The sequence below is a fragment of the Pteropus vampyrus genome, unplaced genomic scaffold (assembly GCF_000151845.1).
Source record: "Pteropus vampyrus isolate Shadow unplaced genomic scaffold, Pvam_2.0 Scaffold97, whole genome shotgun sequence".
NCBI lineage: Eukaryota > Metazoa > Chordata > Mammalia > Chiroptera > Pteropodidae > Pteropus > Pteropus vampyrus.
In genome coordinates, this window is record NW_011888878.1 from 6,045,463 (window position 1) to 6,052,641 (window position 7,179).

A 7,179-nucleotide genomic window follows, 5' to 3' on the forward strand; every position below is an offset into this window, starting at 1 on the left:
AACTGGTATTTAAATGGTATTTAAATCAGACAGAGAAAGATAAACACTGTATGATTTCAGTTACATGCAGAATCTAAGGAATAAAAGGAACTAATCGAAAACAGACTCACAAATATAGTGGACAATTTGGTGACAGACAGAGGGAAGGGTGGCCTGGGGGACTGGGAGAATGGGGTGAAGGGTTAAAGAAGTACAAATTAGTAGCTGATGGATGGTCACGGGGATGGGGAGCATGGTATAGGGAATGCAGTTAGCATTAACACATTAGCTAGGTGGAGGGTCAGAAGAAGAAGGGAGCAATTGGAGGGATGATTTTATGAACTAAACAGATGTCTAACCAATGTATTGTATACTTGAAACTAATTTAAATAAATAAATAAACTCAGCCCTGGAACATAACTCCTGGCCCAAAAGCTGAAGGCATATCCACTGCCCAGACACATGTGATTCAGATCATCTGCCTGCGAATTTTTTTTAATTTTGATAATTCTCTTGATGGTATATATGCATGTGGAGCGAGACCAATTCAATGTTACAACTGCTGTTAGAAAAATATGGTTTGCCTTTTAGTTGAAAGTGAAGGAAAACATCTGCCTGTCTGTCCTCTACAGTGATTACACGACAAAGTGTAGCCCCAGTGGTGGTTCCAGAGTTCTAGTTTCAATTGTCTAAAACCAAAATGGACACGAAAAATCTTCATGGGAATACCTAACATTTATAGCACGTTTATTCTGCAACTGTTCCACATGCTCTCCATGAATATGTTACTCAATATTCACATGACCCTGTGAAATAGATGTCATTATTAGTGTCCCCATCTTTTAGAAGAGATAACTGAGAAATTGAGAGAAGTAACTTACTTGAGGTCGCAGAGCTAAAAAGAAGTGGAGCTGAGATTTGAACCAGGCAATTATCTTCCTCCTTTAGCTATGCTTCCTCCAAAGCAAGACTTTCATTCTCTCAACATTTTTAAGTGCAAATAGTTTTGAGAATCATAATTTGTGCCAGAAGGGGTTGTACAGATTAGGTTGATTTTTACAATAATGCCCACCCTCTTCTCCATGATTCACAGCCCCTGGTTCCACGTCTCTCTGCAATGTTAATTCAATGCTCCCATCTAGAGAAGGAGTCCCTCTCCCTTGTATCTGGACTAACCGTATCTGGACTAACCGTATCTGGACTGACCTTATCTGTGCCTTTCACCAAGAGAATTCAATGGAAGTAAAGTTGTAGAATTTCAGAGCCTAAGCCTTAAGAGGTCTTGCTGCTTCCAGCATTGTCGTCTCCAAAGACCCTGTGATCACCACAACAAGAAGTCCAGGATGAAACATCACATGGGAAGAGAGGCTAGTGTCCCAAATGTCCCATCTGAGCCCAGTCTCCGACAGACGCACCAGTCAAGTGCTGTTCATGAGTGCATATGGGTGAGACCAGCAAACAACAGCTCAGTCAACTCACAGCCCTGAGAAACTGTCATTGTAGGCCTCAGAAGCCCACACTTGCTACAGTCACTGTCCTGGGCTGCTCAGCCAGCAAAGCTGGACAGACCTGACCTGGGGTGGGCGTGGTCAGGGGACACTGGATGAGAAGGGGAAGAAAAGGAGAAAAGTAGAGAAAGATATGAATCCAGCGAGGGCTCCTGAAAGAACTCTTGCTTCCACCCTGTTTCAGTTGGGCTCTCTGCAACTGCAGGCCAAGAAGAGAGAAGATGAAGGATTATTGGGGGTCTTGGAGAAGTTCAGCCCCTCCCCTTCAAGACTGGGATTGGCTATGCTGCTGCCCCTGGATCTCTCTCCCTGGGGCCATGGCAGGAGATATCTCCCAGTTCTGGCCACCTCCATCCTCTCCCCTCTCCAAACTGCCACCATAATGGTATAGAAGGAACAGCCCCAAAACTCAAATACAGTGTCCCCTTTTCCTACAAAAAGGTGACAAGATCCTGTGGTCTCCGCCAGCTATTCACACAACACCTTTGAGATTTTTTTTACCCATAGCCACGGACACTTGTACTACCATTGCTTAGTGTTTTTGTTTTTTTGTTTGTTTGTTTGTTTTTTAATGACTCACTTCCTGACTTAAATAAATGTATTCTCATTCTAAGCAATAATACCTATGACGCTGTGGGTTTGATTTACTGTTTATAGTTTTTCCCAATATCATTAAAATAATTGCATAACTGAAAATTGTAAATGTTCCTTCCTTGTGTACCACCTGAAATCATCCCATTGACTATGTTTTACTCTGAAGCCATATTGAGAATGTGTTAGAATATGTGGGTTGCAAGAAACAGGAACTGAGTCTGACTGCTCTAAATGAAAAGAGAGCAGTTTCACAGGCCAGAAAGAAAAGTAGAAGTCCCAGGCTGACAAAGAACATAACCAGTAAATAGGTCTGGTCAGGGAGATGGGGGTGCCCAAGTGACAGGGCTCCATCCCCATCCAGGCACAGCCATTAGAGTGAATGACAGCCAAGCATTTTTGGTCTCTAAGTCACTCTATGATTCACATTCCAAGTAGGAAATTCCCACTGGTCTTCTTGGGACCTTTGCCCACCTCGTAGCTACTGGCCAAAAGGTGCAATTATAGAATGGATGTTGCACCATCAAAAGAACACTGTCAACTCTTCTTTCCTTCTTAACAGAAAATTGCCTCTGCAACAATATTCATTGGTAGGGTATTTCACCAACTTCACATTGAAGGTAGAAATAATTTTGTGTCTTTTGGGCAGATTTGGTTCTTTTGGGGATTTTTATGTTTTTGATTTGTTTGATGTTAGAGCTTTTTAGGAAAAAGGGTGCGCAATAAAGAGAATTAATAGCACTATAATTATCCAGCTTTTAAAAATAAATCCTATTTAAATAGATTAAAAGTACTTTAATTATAATAATCTACTGATTACCTGGGCCTAAAAGAAATCCTTTCAGGTCCGTATTCTAAGACCAGCTGGGCTCCATCTAGTTCAACTAGAAAGCTCAGAGCCCAATTTTGGCCCACCGACAGTAATCGATAGAGTGCGCTTTTCAGCCTTATTTCATTTTATATATCTATGCTTGTTTTTCTTTTTCCATCACTCCTTCCTAAACACCTTCTTTCTTTTATGGGATATTGTTTGTTTCTTTATATCCTTGAAAGGTACCTTAAGTATGATGCATAACTAGTTGAGAGATGTAGATGATGATGGTGATGATGAAGATTCACATAGATACACACACATAACAGGATGTTAAAATGGACCTCTTTCAGTCTCAGTTTTGGCCAAAGCTCATATGGCCAAGAACAAATCAATAGGTGTCAAGTACTCCCATATTTCACAGGTTGGTACTAGACCACTCATGCAAGACTTGCAAAAGAGGGGCTCAAAAATTGCAATCATTAACCTGTTACCGCCTTGAGGATTGAGGTTGAGAGGTTATGGAGAAAGCTATCAGTGAAATGAAAAAATGCCCTCTCCCCACTTCTCTGGGGAGAAATTGGAGGAGAGGGTGCAAGAGGGGAAAATAAGTGGTTTTTTTTTTTTTTTTAATGAGTCCTCAGGATTCCTATTCTTTTAACATACCAGTTCCACAAAACTCACAGTCTTAACACAAAGAGTTGAGATCATAGGAATCAATTCTTGACATAGCGTTGGTTTCAGCATTCCTGGATGCAGGTCTACATGATGGCCATGAGAAATCTATCACTGGACTAAATAAAAGCTCTTATTTGAGATTAGACCATAGAATTTTTCTAAGCTGAGCAAAATGCCACTCCTCCTAGATGCCTACATTCTCCTGAGGGGTCTTTGGATTTTGTTTCCTTGATCTGTGAGCTTTTCAAGTTTTCCCTCATTTTGCATTTGCCAGTGCTGGTATTTTGAGACTAAGGACTGAACAGCAACTTCTCCTTCCTCAGAAAATGAGTTGACAAGGCCACTGGCCTGTGGCTGTCAGGGATGTGCAGAGTCTGAGGAGGGAATGGGTAATAAATAGAGCACCAGAATGGTGGTGGGCTCAGGCCGCAGGCACATCTCAAGATGTAAACCTCAGGAAAAACTGTGAAATATCTTTATCATACTTTCAAAACAGAAACCCAGTGACGGTTTTCTCCACAAGCTAGGACGTTAAACAGCCCTGCTGCTTCATGAAATGTAGTAGCTAAATGTAGTGCTCTCACAAGGAACCAACCCACTTCACCTAATTGGTGAACACTTCAAGACTGAGTCTTTCTACGTCACCATAATGATAGGTTGTACTGAATGTTCAACACGTTAATAGGTGCAGTAGGAAGAATGGATTGTGCAGTTTAAAGCAAGTGGTATGAAATTCTAGCAGATCAATGCACTCTGGGTTAAGTGTTTTATTACAATTACAGGAAAACTAAGATTCAAGTAATGGGCTCAAAATAAACTCTTAGTTTTCTGAGGTTATAGCTTTAGAATATTATCTTTTCTGAAAAATCTAAAACACAGCAAATGAGATTCTTTTTTTAATTCAAATTGGTTATTTTTCATTCACTTCTGGGATTATATCCTTGAGCTAGTAAAATGAGAAATCAAGACACCCCAGGGCTCCTTATTAATTATATATGCCAATTATTTCCCAATGGCCCCATATAAAACACTGCTGACAATAAATATTTTGAGAATATTTATTGTCTGAGAGAGAAATATATTAATTTTAAATTTATGGTTGGAGGTAAGCTTCTTACCCTTTTTATTATTTTCCAGAAATTTCCCAAAGATAAATGTTGAAGAGGAGCTTTTCCGAAAGAATTTTTTTAAATGAGTTATCAACTCGATAAAGAAGTGGGCAAAAGATGTGAACACACATTTCACCAGCAACTAAATCCTTTTCCTATGTTTGAAAATTTCCTCAACATGAGTCCATCCTACTAGAGAAACTGGAAGGGGCAAACACTCACATTCCCAGACTCTGTATCGAGGGCCCAAGCCTGTGACCTCAGCTCAGCTAAACAGGCATGCAGAGTCAGGAGAGACGAGAATCCAGTCTGACAGAGGCAGCTGTGGGTCTTTGGGGTCTGTGCCATTTGCACCTCTCTTTCCACCCATTCTTTGAGCCTGGCTCACTCGTCTTTCTGGTGATTCTGGGAGATGCCCAGTAACACTTTTTCTCCTCAATCAGCACTAGTCACTTTCTGTTGCATTCAACTAAGAACCCTGACTCATTAAGTATTGAATCAAGAATATGAGAGCACTGTTCAGACAAAATGCTAGACCTCAAATGTGCCTCAGTTTCCCACCTAAAACATGGAGCTGCTAACACCAGCCTCCGTTTCACTGAATTCTTGAAAAATAACTTGCAAAAATACAGAAGTTCTTCAGAATTAAGTGACATGGACAAAACAAATATGTATATCTGTTTTTGAACCAGGTATTTTACTAAAAACAATAGAGATTTCAAAGCCAGAGGAGAAGAAAAGACTCCATGTGGAAATATTGTTCTATGTCCGTGTTCCATTTCTTTTAGGCAGAAGTTGAAAATCCAGCCCACACAACAGCCTGAGTGGATTTCAGAATTTATGGAGTCATCTAGAAGAGTTTTTTAACAGACTCAACAATGCTACCTAAAGCTTTGAAAAGCATACTACTTAGCCATAATTCATTCCACCTGTGTCACAGCTTCCGTGTGTTTCTCTGCCCTGTATCTTTTTTAAGCTACTGAGACAAATACAGGACTGCTGTCTTTTAAAAACTCATCTGTTCGAGCCTTTTTCTTACCAGCTGTAAGCCCTAATCATAGCATCTGAGGTACAGGCTAGGGAAGTGGTAATTATGTCACGAAGAATGAGCCCAGAGAAGAAAAAGCAGCAAATATGAGGAAGCCCTGAACGTCAGAGGCCCATTCTTAGAAGAAAAGGTCATTTACAAATTGAATGCAGTGCATCTGGAGAATATTCCTTCATTAAGACTTTCTTTTTAATTCTATAAGGTCAAGGTACCCACAGCATTCAGAGAATATCACACACTTTCGTTTGCGAATCCACCCAGTGACACTGTGTCCCCTCTCACAGCAAAGGTATTGGAGATGAACAGAGACCGTGAACCGAGACCGCCCCTGGGCTGACACCACTGGGAAGGAATGGGGCCCCCAGGAACTTCGGGGCATTAAACCAGAACAAGCTGCTTGAACTGAGCTAATGTTTTCCTGCCGGTGTCAATGGCTTGGAAAGTCAATTCCATTCTGCTGAGTCTTTTTCATCAGTTCTGATACACTGAACCCATCTTCTTTTCACACCTGCAGCTTAGAGAAAATTCTGTGAATCAGTATGTCACCAGTCCACCCTTGGCTTGTCTCCAACAGGCACAGATATGGTTGTGGCCAGTCTCAGGCAAACATAGAGATTCCTTGTAGAGGAGAGAGCTACCAAAAGAGTGTCAATGTCTGGGTGCATATAAGACAGACCTATAGACTTCCCGCTGTTTCCATAGAACCAGACACCTCTCACAGGGCCCAGAAGGCAGAGAGAAAACGGCTCTTCCCTGAAAGTGGAGTTGGGTCACCCTTGCACACTCCTGGAGGGAGTGCCCAACGTACAGACAAACTCTCTTAGCACTTGTAGAATCAAGGGAAGAAGGACAGGCCAGGTGAGGAGGTGATCTCTCCCTGCAGCACAGAAATGACCAATCAGACATGGTTCCCTCAGTTTAGCCTCAAGGCTGCACAGGGGGGCTGGGGTGTCCCAGCTCCTAGGGTAGGGAACGTTGGGTGCTCCAGGTTTGCCCTCAGCCTGTCATATCCCTCCCCCAGAGCATCATAAAAGGTCTCCACACAACCAAGATGGGCACTTCTTTTGCATGGTTTCAATATGTGTGCAGCCCCCTGAACTTCGGCTACTGCAAGTTCAAATGGCTTCATTCTCCCCAGCCAATGGGGACATGGAGCAGGGCCATGCAATGCCAGACACAACCACAGTGCTCAACACATTCCTATAATTTCCATTCTATACAGTGCACCCACAACCCATTCTACTGGCCACGGCACAAAGAACTGACTCCAGAGTTTAAACTATTGGTGTTAGCATTTTTCAGTATTATTCCTAGACACAACTATAATACCAGCTCTAGCCGCCCTTTCCAATTTTAACATTCTCATACTCTGTGCATCCCAAGTGGCCTCTTTCCTCACAAAGATATTTACCTTAGATATGTGTAACTTCCAGGAGACTAAAATACGATTATAAA